The 17,263-nt window shown below is 40.9% G+C and overlaps 1 long non-coding RNA gene across 1 annotated transcript in view; it reads left to right on the top strand.

The window, feature by feature from the left end:
- The window catches only part of 4930470H14Rik (RIKEN cDNA 4930470H14 gene), a 38,338-nt gene extending 22,953 nt beyond the window's left edge, over positions 1-15,385 (top strand). The window contains exon 4 of the long non-coding RNA NR_045764.1: positions 15,083-15,385. This is a non-coding gene — a long non-coding RNA (RIKEN cDNA 4930470H14 gene). The remainder of the gene's footprint in view (positions 1-15,082) is intronic.
- Positions 15,386-17,263: the final 1,878 nt, after the last annotated feature.

Raw genomic sequence — 17,263 nt, 5'->3', positions numbered from 1 at the left:
CTGGTAAGACAGGGCTCCCTTGTCCCTGTTCCTGCAGGCACAAGACCCTCCGAGATTCTTTGGGGCTGATGTTGCGTTCCACTCACCAGTGATCCTGAGGTGATCCCGAGGTCTTGCAGCATGGAGAGCACTCTGTAGCCCTTAGTGGCCTCTGCTGGGCTCAGAAGGAAGATGGCGGCCTGGGGGGGGGGGGGCACTTTCATTCTTTCTGACTAGAATTCAGAGTGTTAGGGAGATTCAAGTAAGCATCAATATCCTCCAGCTAGCTGGCACATCCAGTGAGCTGGCACAAATGTTATACAAATATCCAGCCACTTTTTGTTGAGCTGTAAGATAGAATCAATTGTGTATGAGATGGAATAGTTATATGGAGCCCATACCTGACACTGAAGATGAGACCAAGAACCCCAGAGTAGATAGATCATAGGCCCTAGGGAAAAACTTGCTACTGTTTTATTAAATAAACACAGCAATAAAACAATATATTGCTAGATTCACAAAGAAGAACTTCATCAGAATTCTTCAATTCTCATCAGAAAAACTTATTTCACTAGGTGGTGATTAACACAGAGACACACAACTGGGCACAGTTCAAACAGTAATAGACTTTGTAACACTCAGCTCTAAATGGGATGTCTTTATCAAACCCCTCTCCTCGAGGCTCAGGGTCCAATGCAGAAGAGGAGGGAGAAAGAGATGGCCCTAAGTAAATAGCATTTTTCAGATACAACAGGGTTCATACAGATATGAACTCATAGAGACTATGATAGCATGCATAGGAACTGCACAAGCACAGAAAATGTAAGTACAGAGAAAGGAAAGTTGTACACTGTTCCACCCCTAACCAAGAATCTATTTGCAGCTGATAGAAGCTGGGGAAAGGAAAATCAGTTTTCTTCAGTGGACTGACACTGGGCACATTGACCATACTCTGGGACAGAACTCATGCTCAAGAGTAGTTGGCCAAGTCAAGAAAGACTCCACATTTGAGTGTATGAGTGTGTGTTTTTGTTGTTGTTGGTGGTGGTGGTTTAAGAGAGAGAAATAACATGAAGCTTAGTGAGTAGGGAGGCTGGGGAGGGTCTGAGGAAGGGGAAAGAATATGATCAAAATACAGGAAATACAGTGGTGAACTATGGTCTACAGTAATTGGGATCATTTAAATTTCCATAGACAGAAAATTGAAGGACATTGGCTCAACATTCCCAGTGCCAGACTTCCCCAGTTCTTCTCTTCTAACAGGTATCACACAGTGTTTTACACAGTGTGTTTTACACAATGTTTTACACACACTGTTCTATGTGTCTTACTCTAGGATGGATTGCATGAATGGGTTTCTCATGGGAGGCTCTCTATTTTCTTATGAGAAACATGACTTGCTAATGAAGTCCTGTTTTTTTCTCAAAAATGAGTTTATAACCTATGGTTAAATAGCCAATATCCCTGCACTCACAAAGTAAGTTCTAAGATTGCCAAGGAGACAGAGCACTTTTATATAAACTTCTCAGATGTTTGTATTTCTGTTCATATCTATCATCTATTTAAAATTGTTGTTTTATGTATTTTTTATAATTTTACAAATTACATAATTTGAATACTAGATATGACCATAAAAGTACAGAGAAGCTCATAGTTTTAACAAAATCTACTTTTCAAACATTTATGGATACTAATTTTGTATTTTATATAAGAAATCTCTCTCTACCTCAAGATTATAAAATGTTCCTATGTTAAACTTTCTATTTTCAACTTTTTTTCAAATATAGATATTAAATTTTTCTGACATTGCACGGGTATATTTTCTGGCATATTACAAAGAAGTCAGCTTTAGTTATTTTCTTATGAATAATGAACTTTACCAGCACCATTGATTGACTGACATCCACCTTTTCCCACTCATGTGCAAGGTCCATCCTGGAATGCATTCAGCTTCCTGCATAGTTAGGCTTTCTGCATCAGTGTCCCTTTGCTTAATTACATGGCCTTATGTCTCTATTCACTCACCTTTCACTTCTGTGATTGTCCATTTTACTCTTCTCTACAAATTGTAAAATCTGTTTTTAAAGCATACAAACCTTAATGAAAATTAAACCAAGATCAAGTTGAGCCTATGTTCCTGCACATCTATTGAGGACATTAAGAGTGGCAAGTCCTGTTACGTTCGAGCAAAGACTGTGGTGGTGTTGATGATTTGTCTGTACATCAGTGGCTCTCAGCCATCCTAACGCTGTGGTCCTTTAACACGTTTCCTCATGTTGTGGTGACCACCAACCTTAATATTAGTTTTTTGCTACATCATAACTGTAATTTTGCTACTGTTATGAGTCATAAATATCTGGATATGTAAGATATCTGATATGTGACTCCCGTGAAAGGGTCATTTGACCGCCAAAGGGTCACCACCCACAAGCTGAGAACTGCTGCTTTAGGTTAAGTTTATTATATTTTCCTTCTCTTTCTTCCAGGTTACCTATGTCAGGACCTGAAAGGTGTTTTCTCTCTTAACTTCCAGGAAGTATACTATGAGGAAGTATTAAACTTTAATGATATTTCTGCTTCTAATCTGATAATCAGCTGTTCTCCCCTTCATTCATTCATAGGACAGATTATGTTAATTAAGTCTTTCAATGTACCAATATTGTCTTTTGGAGACAACAGTTCTTGATATTCTACCATTTTAGGCAATAAGCTTACAGCCAGGAGTCATATAGCCAATATCTTCACATTTACAAAGTTATATTGCAATGTGGCTAGACAGAGAAACTGGTACAAAAAAAAACAGCTACCAATATTATGCAGTATAGAAATTAGTATTCTGAGCTAGGCAGTGGTGGTACATGCCTTTAATCCCAGCACTTGGGAGGCAGAGGCAGGCAGATTTCTCAATTCAAGGCCAGCCTGGTCTACACAGTGAGTTCCAGGACAGCCAGGGCTACACAGAGAAACCTGTCTCTGTCTCAAAAAAACAAACAAAAAAACAAAAAACAAAACAAAACAAAATAACCCAAAAAATTAGTATTCTGGAAAAGACACATATAAAGCCACTTCTAGTTTTCCAGGAAATAGCTGCCAATTAATTGAGGTTACAAAAATATGGCATTCTAAAATATTTGAATTACATGATGTCATAAAAACAAAAAACAGTGCATGTAACTTCAGGAATCCCAAAGGCCAACAGAAATTGGGCTCTCTCTGTCTCTCTGTCTCTCTCTCTGTGTCTCTCTTTCTCTCTCACTCTTTCCCCTCTCTCTTCCCCACCTCTGTCTTCCCTCCCTCCCATTCTCCTTACTCCCATCTCCCCCTTCCCTTTCCCCTCTCACTCTTTCCTCTTCCTGCCTGCCTCCCTCCTGCCCTCCTTTCTTCTGAGAGCTGGGTTTAGTACAGCATCTCTTCTCATTCTCTACAGTCTAGAAACTCACTGGGCAGAAGAACACAACCTCATATAATCCTCTGCCTCAGTCTCCAAAATGCAAGTATTATAGCCATAACAACCACACATGCTCAAAACTGGGACTAGACTCAAGATTGGAGAGCAACAGCCCTGTGATGAGTAAAGGAGAGGAGACTAGGAAGCCAGCATGTGACATACCCTGTGATGGAGGAAATTCGGAATTAGGATTCCTTAAGCTTCTTCTCAGGCTTCATACTTCTTAAAGGCCTTCTTTGGACATTTAAAAATATGTTTTATGGCGTCTGTATAAGTAGTACTAAAGGGAATTTGTTGCATTAATTTCATGAAATCCCTATAAAATAGAAACCTAGAGGGTAGTTATGCAGTCTTTTTTAAAGTACTCCGAAGCAGGGCATCAGGATCCATCAATATTTATAAACAAATGTATCCTCCTGGCATTAGCTCTGAAATAAGTATCCCCAGGCTGCTCTGGCTGTGGCAGATAAACCTGGTCTATCTTTCTGCTCCGTAGCCCAAGATTCTGGGACTGCATACAGAGTTAAAAGTGGTGCACGAGTTCACAGCAGAATGGATGATGCTCATTTTAACATAACCTAGAGTGCTTCCAGCCAGGGGTGCACCACACACACGGGAAAGCTTAAGATGCAAGGAATGGATCAATAAAGTGTGTTTCACAGGGAAAGGCTTGCAGTGTAGAATCCAAAATGGATTATTTCAACCATAGCTCCCAGTTTCATTTTTTTCTTTTTAAAACTGAAGAACAGAGTGCCTTTTGGGGAGGTTCTCTGCCTCAGGGAACTAAGATGCCACATAAGACAGACACAGCAGGCCATCTGTGAAGGGATGTACAGCCAGTGATCAGTTCACTCTGAAGTGTGCTGAAGGTTCTAGAAGAATCTGCTCTGGAAGGAAGGACAAAGACAAACACAGAATTTCCTAGTCAGAATTCTCTGGAGAAACAGAACTAGCAGGATGTGTTAAGAAACCAGAACTGTTGTGGAAACTGGCTCAAATAGCTATAGAGGCCAAGAGGCCCCCACAACACATTCTCTGCAGGCCCAGGAACTAGGGAGTATCCACGAACAGGGAAATTCAGTCTATGCCCAAAGTCCCGGAATCGAGGAGGGCTGATAGTATAAGTTCCAATTAAGGCTAAAGAACTGAGGACTAGGGCATCCCAGAGACCAATGCCATTCTGATATCTGAGGGTAGGGATAAGACAGACCTTCCAGTTTGCTGATATGGATTGGATCTGGCTTCTGCTTTGGAGGTGTGGACCCCCAGTGAGGCAATGGTCAATTCCTTTGGGAATTAATTTGATTCCCAAAGCCCAGATTTTTATCAATTAATCAATCCATTAATGAGTTGATACTTTTAAAAGACTATTTGGAGGTGGTTAAATCTATGGGGTGAGTGTGTTCGGAGGAAGGTCATAGGATCCCATTGGAAAGAATAAGGTGTAATACTTCTCTCTCTCCCTCTCTTTTGTCTCTGTCCCTTCTGGCCACCATGAAATGAAGAGTGTTTTCTAAATAGTGTTTTGTCCTACAATATAGGACACTATATTAGTGTTCTACTTCACCACACAGACATAGAAAAATGAAGCCAAGTGATCATGGTCTCAACCCTCTGCCTATGGAAATAACTGCACAACTTCACACACACACACACACCACACACACACACACACACACACACACACACACACAAATGACCCTCTGTCAGACATCAGGGTATCTCTTCCTTAACCTAGTCAAGTTGACCCATGATAAATATCACATCAACCATGAACTGAGTGTCAAGTGCCTCTTCAAAAGACACTACAATGTAAATAATCATGGCAGTTTGGGGCTTGGCATAAGAAGAAACACTATGGTTAGAGCTACTTGGGAGTCCAGTGGGGATTGTAGCTGGAAGGGTGAAAGGTACTTGTTCTTTGGTTAGCACACCAAGCTAACCAGGAAGCAGAAAGGAGGGAGATGGATGAGTTAAGTAGACCTAGATGTGGTTTGCAGGGCAGCTCCCAAAAGCACTGTGCTAAGCCTGAACTCACTGTATTGGTCACTGGGCTACATCAATCCCTACATTCCATACAGTTTGCAAGAGATCCTACCTGAGTTTGAATCCCATCTACTCCTGTGAGCAGGGTGGCTCAGGTTCATTACTGAACCCTTCCTCACCTTTGGTATTCTGACTTCTGAGATCCAAGCTCACAGACATGTGTGGAGAGTGTGCTGCAAAGCAATTGATGGCCATTGTTCAGCAGGGCACTTAGCTAAGAAATGACATGTAAAGGCTTAATCTTCAAATGACAGCTCATGCTTGTCATAGCCACTGGAGGAAGGAAGACAAGTTCTTGACAGGCCTCCAGTGGGGGTGGAGCCGTCTGTGAAAACCATGAAGAGTGAGGTGGGGCTTCTCCATTGACTGTAGAGTCTAGAGGTCAGTTCTGTGGAACAAGACAATTGCTTTGCACTTTCCCTTTCTTGGGGCCTGGTTTTCCCTAGCACCAGATAGGGCTTAAGAGAAATAAGGCAGGGTCAGCATCATTTACAACCTACTTCATTCTCAGCTCAGGTTTCCTGAGTGAACGAAAGTTCATGAGCCATCCATAGCCACCAACTTCTGATGGACCTCTTAATAATTAGAAGTTCTGAGGTGGGCTGGATACGGTGACTTCTCCATTGCTTCATTCATCCACCCTGTAGCAACACAAAACAAATATCTTTCAGCCTCCACACAAGCTCCACTCTCCTAGTGTTGGAAATTGTGAAGAACTGCCTTAGACTAAAGAGAGCAAGAAGAAACCTTGGGGCGACTGCCATTACTGAAACCGTTTAAATTGATTCATAGGGGACACTTAATGAGAGAAGAAATTGAAATTGCACTGGACGTAATTCAGAGCGGTGGATTTTTATTAAGCAGCCAGAAGGGGTACATGATACTCTCAAGAATAAAGAAAAGGTATAAACCCAGCCATTAAAGAGCTTAAAATCTGATTCATTTATCCATGCTAATGACAGAGCAAGAAAACCTGGGTATGCTTAGAACCCTACTAAGGCGTTCATCAGAAAAGGATTACCTAAAAGTCGGCATTGATTACAGGCAAAATTTTAGGTTAAAGTCATTTATTATTTCATTATCAGAGTCATTTATGGCCATTGTAGAATCCATGAAAAATTGAGAGAGAGAGAGAGAGAAAGAGAGAGAGAGAGAGAGAGATGATAAAAGTGGATATACTCATTACCCAGATACAGCCATGGTTACAATGTGGTGCACATGCCATGGCAACTTTTTTAGTGGTCTATATGTGCCTATATGTGCTATATACAATTGCCCTGCCCATGTCCATCACTTCATGTATTAGTTGCTTTTTTTAGAAGATGAATACTCCTATGTAGTGTGTTTAACAGCTAACTCACATTTCATTACAACATATCCTATCAGAGCCAGCAAGGTGGTTAGTCAGGAGAGTGGGTGCCATTCATGCCTGGCCATCCTCATTCAGTCCCCAGACCCTACACACAGCTGTATCAGGTGGCACGTATCTGTCATCTCCACCCTCCCACAGGGAGATGGAAGACAGGAGCTTATGGGACACTTGACCTGAAGTATAGAGCATGGGAGAAAAAACAAAGAGAGACATTGCTGTGACCTGCAGGCCTTAGGGCCTCACCTAACCAGAGCAACAGGGAATGGAACTACAGACAGACAGAACCTGGGATGGGGTGGCCTATGTGCTAGCGGTGACAACCAACAGCAGTAGCAAAAGTCATTTGTTTTTATTTTATACGTGTGAATGGAAGATGTGGGTCCATCGTAGAGAGCTGAATAAAGTGGAAGGCTTATCTAACCTCAATCCAGGGTTTCTAGTATGGAGAAATTCCAGGCTGTAAATATGCCAGAGGAAGTGACAGTTGATGATTTCTACACACACTGTCCACAGGGATGCACATGGACCAGAGGAAGGTTTTGTCATTCTCAGGGCTCTGAGGCCACAGTATCCTTCACATGGCTGTGTGCTTGTCAACAACACACATTCACTCAGGCCTTCATCTGCCCCTTACACACTCACTGAGGGAGTCCCCTTCTCTCCACAGGATCCTACCTCTCTGAGGTGAAAGGAGAGATAAAGCTCCTAAAAGTTGTCATATGAAGTCCCCATATACCCTGTGCACACTCACACACTTCTATACAAATGATAAGATAATTTAAAAAATAATAATGTCCTATCAGCCTTTGTCTACCCAACTGCCTAGAAATCGAATATTTGGGCTACTTTAGAACTTTGTGGCCATAAATATCATTCCAATATTTTAAAAGATTATTTATTTATTTAATGTATATGAGCACACCATTGCTCTCTTCAGATACACCAGAAGAAGGCACCAGATCCTATTACAGATGGTTGTGAGCCACCATGTGGTTGCTGGGAATCGAACTCAGGACCCGTTGAAGAGCAGTCAGTGCTCTTATCCGCTGAGCCATCTCCCCAGCCCATCCAACATTCTTAAAATTAAATCTATGTGTAGAAATTCTTTCCTTGAAATGCATTTTTCCATGTGGAATTAAACCTTCTAGTGAATAGTGCCACTCTGAATTTCAGAAAGCTTGTCTTAACGTAGGATAAAAATAATGGGCTGTACATCATCTGTAGATGATGGAGTGTTAATTTTTCAGCGTCCATCCTTTTAACTGATGGCATGCCATGCCCCACTGTTTTAACTGAATTTCTTTGATTACTAAGTGTGGAAGACTTTGAAAACAATTGTCAAGAGCTTTTCTCCAACATGAAATGCCTATTTTATATAGGTTAGTAACACTCCCATTAAAAAAAAATCCTTTGAGCATCTACTCTTTTCTGTATTTGGTGTACATACTGAGACACATTAATGACTAAACACATTAATGACTTAGACTCATTAATGACTAAATCCTGCCCTGGGATTCCAGAGATGGCTCAGTGAGTAAAGTGCTTCCTGTTCAAGAATGAGGACCAGTGTTTATGCATAAGACTCTATAACCCTGAGGCAATAGGGCAGAGACAGGTAGAATCTGAGAACTCACATGGCAAAGCTTTACATTTCACAAAGAGACTCCATCTGTAAAGAAAATAAATAAATAAAGTTGATTTTGATTGAGACAGAACCCAATACCATCATCAGGCCTCAACATACATACACAAAGATGAGTGATTCCAGATACAAGTGAGTACACACACACACACACACACACACACACACACACACATCAAATATACACTCATATCACAAACAGAGAGGACGGGAAGGAAAGGGACGGGGCAGGGGCAGGGGCAGGGGCAGGGAGAAGGAGATGAAAAGGAGACCTGGCTCTCTGATGGAATCTGTGTCCTGGCTTTGAGCTACAGTCTATGTTTGAAACTTTTCATTCTATTTTCCTTTTTTTGTCTTCAAAAGCAGATGGATATATTCCCAAGTGATAAATATATAGCACCAGAGTGTGACAGTATCCAGGCTCAAGCTTGACTTGCACTGGAAGGCCATGTGGTAGAATGCCTTGGTTACACACACACACACACACACACACACACACACACACACACACAGAGAGAGAGAGAGAGAGAGAGAGAGAGAGAGAGAGAGAGAGAGAGAGAGAGAGAACCAGGTTTGGAAAGAGGGGGAAACTTGTCCAGGCACATGTAAAATTTGTAAGGGAAATAAATCCCATTGGGATGGCAGGATCAAATCAAACATTGGAGGATGAAATAACTTCTCTCACTACATGGTTCTATTTAATGTTTATCTCTGTATTATTCAAATATTAGCTGCCATTTTCCCCATCTCTCTGCACATGAAGCATTGTATGCCTAACTTCCTTCCTTGTTCAGTAGATACTCCCCAAGTATTACCTGTTAAATGTCAGGCAAACCAGGGTTTTAGAGGACTTGAACACTACAAAAAGGCACCATTCCCAAAGAACTTTCCCATTTAGAAATCAAAGAAGCCCTTTGTTCGGGGAGGGGCCACTCTAGCTATCAAAGAACCACCATGGGGCCAAGTTGGAAAGTAAGCATGGCACACACACATTTGAAAGAAGACACTGTTAACACCGCTGAGCATTCATGCTCTCAGAGCCAGATGGAAGGGCCCAGCGCAACATAACACAACCACCTAAATGGATGGCAACCTCTTATAGTTGTTCAACTCATTGAGAGTCATCTGACTCACTTCAGAGTCAATACTGTGCCACAGAAACTGAGAAACCTGGTACCTCCATCCAGAGCTGAACCAAAGCTGAATGCGATGCTTGGATTATACTCCTGTGAGTTAATTGCAGGGCAAACACCTAAGTTGCTTTCTTGTAGTATTATCTTCTTTCTTCTTTTGATTTTCTTGTAGTAGTTTTTTCTTCTTCTTTTGATTCATGGTTCAAGTTCATTCGTTTCAGATTCAGATGGAAACACTGCTCACAGCTTTGGCCCCCAGACTTTGTCATCCAGCTGAGTCTGCCCAATGTAAGACATCTTAGCCAGGATCCAATGGGGAATATCTCTCCTGTAGGTATTGCCAGGTAACCCATAATTATACAGTTAATACAAAAGGTATAAGAAAATATAACCCTAAAAGGGCTTGATGTTAACATATAAGGAAGAAGTTCTCAAAATCCCATAAACATTTTATTTTGATAAGCAGTCTTTAATTAAACATCTTTAATTTGAAGTCACCCTGCTGGTTTCTTAGGTCTCCAAGGATTTGGAAGTTATTTTCTTGTTTTTATTGTTAAATATTAGTTTTTCAGACTTATAGAGCTCTCTACATGTCTCACCATCTGATCCATACTAAGCCAAGCTAGGGAATAGGCCTGTGTATTTTCTCCATGGAGACTTAGTTGCCTCCAAATAGGCTAGATCTAGCTACAGGCTTTGAGTTGACCAATGTATGTAAGCAGATGTATAATGGAGCCATGAAAAAAAGCCATAGAGTAGAGAAATCCTTCCAATACCATGGAGCTAATAGGTGTGAATCCAGATCTCTGCCCAGGGAAGGGGGTGTCCACTATATAGCATAGAAATGAGGTATTGTAAAAATACAAATGTTCAAGTTCATAGCATTCAAATACCAACTAGCAGCAAATGTCGCTCAATCTTGGTTGATCTTTTAAAAACATTTATCTGTTGTGTTCATAAGTGCATGTGAGAGGATGTGACACTACTGGAGTGTCAAAATCACAGAACAACTGTGGGAATCAGTTCTGTCCTTCTACTATGAGAATTATGGGATTAAACTCATGTCATCAGGCTTGGCAAAAACACCGTTACTCTCTGAGCCACCTTGCTTTCCCCTAGTTTGTTTCCTTCTCTCTTTCTTTCTTTCTCTCTCTTTCTCTCTTTCTTTCTCTCTCTCTTTCTGTCTTTCTTTCTCTCCTTCCTTCCTTCCTTCCTTCCTTTCCTTCCTCCCTCCCTCCCTCCCTCTCTCCTTCCCTCCTTCCCTCTCCCTCCCTCCCTCCCTCCCTCCCTCCCTCCCTCCCTCCCTCCCTCTCTCCCTCTCTTTCTTTCTTTCTTTCTTTCTTTCTTTCTTTCTTTCTTTCTTTCTTTCTTTCTTTTGTTCTTTCTGTTTTCTTCCTTTCCTTGCCATCACTGGAAAGAGAGGCCCATTGGACACACAAACTTTATATGCCCCAGTACAGGGTAACGCCAGGACCAAAAAAATGGGAATGGGTGGGTAGGGAAGTGGGGGGGAGGGTATGGGGGACTTTTGGGATAGCATTGGAAATGTAATTGAGGAAAATATGTAATAAAAAATAATTAAAATCAACCACCACAAATCACTCTGAACACCACGCAGATTCTATAGCTGTGGTCAACTGCCTGCCACTTTTGGTGTTGTCTTAGTCAGGGTTTCTATTCCTGCACAAACATCATGACCAAGAAGCAGGTTGGGGAGGAAAGGGTTTATTCAGCTTACACTTCCACACTGCTGTTCATCACCAAGGAAGTCAGGACTGGAACTCAAGCAGGTCAGGAAGCAGGAGCTGATGCAGAGGCTATGGAGGGAAGTTCCTTACTGGCTTGCTTCCCCTGGCTTGCTCAGCCTGCTCTCTTATAGAACCAAGACTACCAGCCCAGAGATGGTCCCACCCACAAGGGGCCTTTCCCCCTGGATCACTAATTGAGAAAATGCCTTACAGTTGGATCTCATGGAGGCATTTCCTCAACTGAAGCTCCTTTCTCTGTGATAACTCCAGCTGTGTCAAGTTGACACAAAACCAGCCAGTACAGGTGTCTACTCTCTGATATTAGATACCCCCACACACACATTTCCCTGGAGTCTATGACACTTTCTTAATACGCATCTTTGACAATGAGACAAAATATTTCTGTTTGGAGTGTCTGTCATTCATCCCGAATTTTTCCTCAAAGACACAACCCTAAATTTTATCTTACGATGTTAACCATGTTCTGTATGCACAGTTCTTTTACCCCAGTCTTTTACTCTCCTATCTTTTAGACAAAAGGGAAAAAAATCTTTTGGGTAGTAGTAAGTGAAATAAAGAAGTTGTCAAATTTTATATGACCATATATTTAATTTACATATATTATATAAATGTATATCATCCTTAAAACTGGAAAATAGACATTATCAGGGATATCTGCCTCCTCAGGAAATTTAGATGCTATCTATTCCTAACACAACTACTTTGAACTGCCTCTTGCTTTCCATAATTGATAGGTTTGCTCTTTAGCATGGATTTGAGTCTGAGCACAAAGGTCAAAGCCAAAAGAGTGTGAAATGTGTAAATCTTACGGCAGAAATCCCTTCCCCCATTACTTATTTATCTAATGGTCTAATGCAGGATTGCAATCTTGTGTGCTGTCTGTCTTCTTCCTAAGATGCACACACTCACCCCATGTCCTGCCTTGTTAACCTTTTCTGTTTATTTCTACTTCCCCGTGACTCCTTATGCTCACCAGTTAATCACAAATATATGAAGAGATTTCTTTTTAATCTAGCAGTCTTCATTGCTTTGTGGCTCCATCAGGAGCCTGTCCTATGATGCTCCCAGCCAGGCACACCAAGACACCAGCAGTTAACTGTGCTCCTAATGTAGGGAATGTGAAAGCAAATTAGCTGTCTAAAAATAAACACTCAAATTAAGACTAATATAATGGAGCTTAGACTTTTCTCATCACGAGCTCAATTACACTTAATGACACAGACTGACCATGGCATAGGTGAGTCTCATCATCTCCCCTGAAGTGTGTTTTAAAAATGGCTATCCCCCCTTCCTTTAAGGATGGGTAAATGGGCATTAATACAAGAGCAATAACTCTTTTTGTACAGTTCTATGTTAATGTATTTCCAGTATTGGTCAGGAAAATGTGAAACGGTCAGCATCGAATGTGGAATCCCCGTGATTCCATCTTCCCCTGTTTACTCAGAATTCTGGGAGTCAGACTAAACCTAGAAAGCATAGGACAATGGCATCAACATCTTCCTTCTCCAAACCCAGTCCATGTTGGCTTTACTTGGAAGACAGTCCCTTTGAGCAGCATAATCTATAGACACTTCTTGCTCCTTAGATGCTTTGCATGGTTCCTCTTGGTGCTCACAGAAAGCCCGGTGAGTTGTGGTCACAGTCTTATGTCACTCTGTCAAAAAAGACAAGCCCTTCAGTATTAGTCAGGGTTCTCTCAAATAACAACAGAACCGATGGAATGAGTGGATATGTCTAAAAGGGGATTTAATAATTTATTAGCTTGCTTACAGGATATGGTCTAGAGAGTCCAACCGTGGCTCGTCTCACAATAGATAGTCTGAGATTCAGTCCATCAGACTGGCTATCCTCAGAGGCCCAAGTTGGCCTTTAGAGTCCTGAATGATTCTTAGAGAAATGCTGGCCTTCAGTCTGCATTGGAAGCCTGAAGAGTCTGGTTCTAATATCGGTGAAGGATTCTCTAGCAACAGGACAGATGGACTAGTCATCGAGAGCATGAGGCCAAGCAGGCAAAAACATGCACGTCATAAATCTATACAACAAACAAAACAGAAAAGCACACAGTGAGAATATACAATTCTAAAATTCATGGTAACTACTATTAGCATTCCTCATGTCTTTTGAGTTGGGACACCTGTGTATACAACTGTATCAAGCAAATGAAGTCCTGAGCTTATGTGTGTTGTTGACAGGGGCAGGACCATGTCAAAGACCTCAATGATTTAAACCTATGGCACTGGAAAAAAACTTCCTGGGAGAGGCTTGGAGGGATGGCAAAGCCTTCCACTGGTGCGAACAAATGTTGACAATGTGTCCAGAAAATGTCTATCACAGCCCTGCCCTGGGATGCTTACAAGATGAAGACATGCTTACAAGAAGAAGTCTCACCTACAGAGACTACTCCTACTGAGATGATCTAAACCTGCCTCCTTCAGCTGTATATAATAACAGGGCCTCCTTGATTATCTGTATGTGATAACCCCACCTCTTGTTCAGTGACATGCAACCCCCCCTCCCTGTGCAATTCTATATAATATACATGATGAGTTCTGAGGTACTGTAGCCTCTCTGACTGAAAACCCAGAGCATCTAATTCCACCATTTCTGTGTCTGCTTGTGTGTCCTTCCTTCATCTTTTCACCACCCAAGTCAAGTCAGTCCTTGGAGCCATGCAGAACAAGGCATGCAATTAAACTTGACTCCAGTGGTGTTATATTATCACTGTTGTTTTTACAGTTTGAATTCATGTGACATTTAACACTAACAGCTTTATATATTTGATTCATGTGACTATAATACCTGCCGCTAATGACATCCTTCTCCCTCTAACTTTATTATGTATACATTTCCAGGTCAAGGAATAATTTTCCACAACCAAGAAGATAGTATAATCTTTAGACTATCAAATCTTTCTTTAAATGCAAACATTTCCCATAGAATTATGAATGGTTTCATATCTGATTAAACCCTAAACTTTACCTTCACACTTTAGAAAACATGTCAAATGAATTAATCTATTACACACACACACACACACACACACACACACACACACTTTACTTTCCCCTCTCCTTATATTTAATATTTCATAAAATCTCTATTTTTCTAATTTCATTTAGAAAATCAGGTAAACCTACTGTGTTTGAGTCCCTTCTGATACTAGATTGGCAAAACTGTAGAGGTTTATGGCATATGGTTCAACCACAGAACAGCCTGGCTGGGTTCCTTGCCATGGTATCTCCTAAAATCATCTTTATGAAGGGCTACAATGTAATCAAAGCTTTAAAGAGAGGTAGCTGTTCAATTCAAAAGTAATAAAAGGTCAATCTGTTTTACATCTGTCTGCCTTTGGAAAAAAAATTAAACACAGAACAAAAAGTATGATTTCTCTCCCTTCCTATCTGTTTTCTTCTTTCTTGTACATGTTGCTACAGAGTCTTAGTTGCTAAAATCCCAGCAAATAGGTTTTCTCTAAGTCTACACTTTTTCAATGTTGATAGGAAAGTGCCTGTTGATGGTGGGTGGTGCAGAGGCCACCTCTGAACTCATCTCATGGGTAGGACCACAGCTGCTGCTCACCGCCTTTGAATTGGCTCAATATATCCTGTCTATTTGGCAGGATGTTAGGGACTTGCCTGGTTTGTCTGTGGTAATGGGTTTTTCTTTCTCTTTTTGTTTCTTTTCATTTTTTAGAAAGAAGGAGAAGGAGTGGAAATGACAGAAAAGAAGCAAAAGGAAGAAATAATAATTTTGAAATCATCATAGGATCCAGCTGTCCACACTCAGCGTTGTTTCTGGCCTCTAGCCGTGGCTTTGGTGACGTGAGTGTAAATTTCGTGCTTCCTACGCTACAGTTTCTGAAAGGAGGATTGGTTTTTAAGCAAGTATTCAAAACCAGCTCCCATCTCCCTTCATATCGGTCAAACAATCCAACTTAATCAAGAGCATTCTATTTGCTCAAATGTTCTTGTGTTATTTCATTAAAAGGCTACATACGGCATCATTTATTTTTGCTTTGCCAGAAAAAAACATGAACCCAAATCACTAAAAGTGAACACACACCCAGTCCACGACTCAGCCTGAAGCTCCTGTTTTCGAAGCAGAGATTAAATTAGTTGAAGGCTTACATATTCTATCATAAGTTGAACTGTGACAAGAATAACTATCCGATGCATGATGAGCTTGAATTGAGGAGTAATGAATTATTTTATTTACAGTGTTTCTCAATGTTGCTATCAATCCTTTCTCTTTAATGCATGTTTGTTGCAATGATAAATCAATTAGTTACCGGGTGACTTTCCCATGGGCAACACCCAGATCTTAGCTATGGTGGCCCATCCTTTGGGATACACATGAGATGGATATTAGAATTCATAAGCTTCAGAAAGTCTGTGTATTTCCTAAGAACTATGCAAACTCCAAGAGAAATTCTCCTACTACCTTCATTGGAGAATTGGTTCTATTTGAGCATTTCCAACTCTACACATGTGGTATTGCACACGAAGCAGTTGCTTCTTCATTCAGGTCAATTTTTCTCTATCTATAAATGTTGGAGACCTCACAGATTAACGTTAAAAAAATCTCTCTTTTCTATCCACACTTATTTATGCCCCAACATTCTTTCCTAGTAAATGGCATTATCCTTAAATATCATCTGTCAAGCTGCAGAGATGCTCAGTGATAAGGTGCATTCACTGCCAGGCGACTACAGTTAACTTCTCAGCCCCGGTCCAGGCAGTTCACAACTGCCTGTAACTCTTCCTCCAGATGATCTGTTGTTTCTGGCCTACTTGGACACCTGCACATACATATGTGCCTACACACACACACACACACACACACACACACATTGTGTGTATAGAACATATTCAGATTTAATTTACAATAGCACAAATAGATCTTAAAATACAACCTATACATTAATATATCAGTTTTGTGTGATGTCATAACAATCTCCCACAAACTTGTTAGCTTAACACCACAGAAAGTTCTTTTATCATATCTCCAAGTCCTTGTCACTGGACTTAATAACAGGCACTTCTTATGACGAGTGGTATACAGAATCCTTTAGTCTCTTCTAGATAATTCATGCTGTGGCAGAAGCATAATTGGACACAGTTGACTTCAGAAACTGATATGCCTTTGGGTATCTAATTTCAAACTCCAAATATTCTGAGTTCTTTCTTTATACAGTTCTCAAACCTCAACCTCTTTCTCTGAAAACCTCCCAACCAGACCTTCATTTCTTAAAATGTAAGAAACTTACTTGAGGATGGCAGACTCAAGTATGTAATTTGGGGAGCCATGAGCAAAATGAATCGTCAGGGTCCATGTTAAAGTGACTGAGAATGTTGCCATAGGAGCACTGAGATGGAATCACCTTCATTCCGTTGGCCGGTGGGCATGCATGTGGGACATTTTTTATATATACTGTGGGTTGTGCTGCTCCTGGTTAGGTGGTCCTGGGTTGTGTAAGCAATCTGTGTTAGCAAGCTAGTACCCATACCAACTTATGCATTACTCTCTGGTCTCTGCTTCAGTTCCTGTTTCGTGATTTTAGCCTTGGTTTCCCTTGATAATGGACTGTAATCTAACAATTAAAATAAACCCTTTCCTCTTTCTGTGGGTCTTGGTTAGTGTTTTCTTACAGCAACAGAAAAGTAACTAGAGCATTGGTTGCTCCTGGAAGTGGGGTGTGAACACCACTTATATCTATGTAGATATAAATCCATTGGATCTTGAGAAAATTCTTTAGAATAAATGCTTGAAACAGTGAAGCGCATTAAGATGATTTCAAGATGTTCTGAGTTGACCTCTTATGTGACTGTGCAGGTCACCTGTACATGAAGTCACATATGCATAACAAGGTATTGA

This window comes from Mus musculus, chromosome 17 (assembly GCF_000001635.26).
Source record: "Mus musculus strain C57BL/6J chromosome 17, GRCm38.p6 C57BL/6J".
Taxonomy (NCBI): domain Eukaryota; kingdom Metazoa; phylum Chordata; class Mammalia; order Rodentia; family Muridae; genus Mus; species Mus musculus.
The sequence above is the reverse complement of the archived record's forward strand: the minus strand, read 5'-3'. Positions and strand labels throughout refer to the sequence as shown.